The sequence below is a fragment of the Galeopterus variegatus genome, unplaced genomic scaffold, assembly GCF_000696425.1.
Source record: "Galeopterus variegatus unplaced genomic scaffold, G_variegatus-3.0.2 Scaffold11485, whole genome shotgun sequence".
NCBI classification, from domain to species: Eukaryota; Metazoa; Chordata; class Mammalia; order Dermoptera; family Cynocephalidae; genus Galeopterus; species Galeopterus variegatus.
In genome coordinates, this window is record NW_007737596.1 from 11,055 (window position 1) to 12,331 (window position 1,277).

Here is a 1,277-nt window from a genome sequence, read left to right on the forward strand (position 1 = left end):
TTTCCTCCCCCCAATCTCTAGTATCCTTAGGTTTGTTCTCTCCTTCTGAAAGTTCAACATATTATTGTCTTTCCTTTCGTTCTTTCCTTCATTTCTTCTTTCGTCCCTCCCTCGCTTCCTCTCTTCCTCCCTCCTTGCCTTCCTTCCTAGCAGCCAGTTATGAGTGAGAACATGCAGTATTTCTCTTTCTTTGTCTGTCTTATTTCAAGTGACATAATTTTCTACAGACTCATCCATGTTGCTGCAAATGGCAGAATTTCATTCTTATTTATTCCGCTGTGTATATATACTACATTTTCTTTATCCTGCCATCTGTCGATGGACACTTAGGTTGGTTTCATATTCTGGCTCTTGGAAACAGAGCTGCAGTGAACATGGGAGTGCAGGTATCCTTTCGACGTGATGGTTTCCATTCCTCTGGGTATATACCCAGCAGTGGGATTGCTGGATCATATGGTAGCCCTATCTGTAGTTGTTTAAGAAACCTCCATACCGTTTTCCATAATGGCTGTGCCAGTTTACAGTCCCGCCAACAGTGTAGAAGAGTTCCCCTTTCCTGCATCCTCACCAGCATTTGTTACTCTCAGTCTTTTTAATAATGGCCAGTCTACCTGGGGTGCGATAATATCTGGTGTGGTTTTGGTTTGGATTTCTCTGATGACTAGTGATGCTGAGCATTTTTTCTTGTAACTGTTGCCCATTTGTATGTCCTCCTTTGAAAAATGTCTATTCATCTCCCTGGTCCATTTTCTAATTGGATTATTTGTTTTTCTGCCATATACTTGTTTGAGTTCTATGTATATTCCGGATATTAATCCCTTAATGGATACATAGCTTGCAAATATTTTCTCCCATTCTGTAGGTTGTCTTCTCATTCTATTGATTCTTTTGCTGTGCAGAAGCTTTTTAGTTTAATGTAATATAATTTGTTCACTTTTTCTTTTGTTGCTTGTGCTTTATGAAGTACCCTCCTATTATTTTAAAGTTACACATTGAATGTCCCCAATTTAGGCCTTGCATTAAACTAAGGACAACTCTTCAGTGCATCAAAGCTGATTTCTGCTCTCATTATATTGGTCATGACTACTGAAAGTTAATCAATCAAAGAGTGAATTGTTGAGAGCTTGATTGGATTGTTTTTCAGTCACTTGGAGTAACCTTTTCCACTTATTTCATCTTCTGAAAATTGTCTTTGTGTGTGCATGAGACAGTGAAGCTAGCTACAGACGGATTTTAGCCATTGAAATTTTCTTCAAGATTGTAGAGTTCAAAGATCA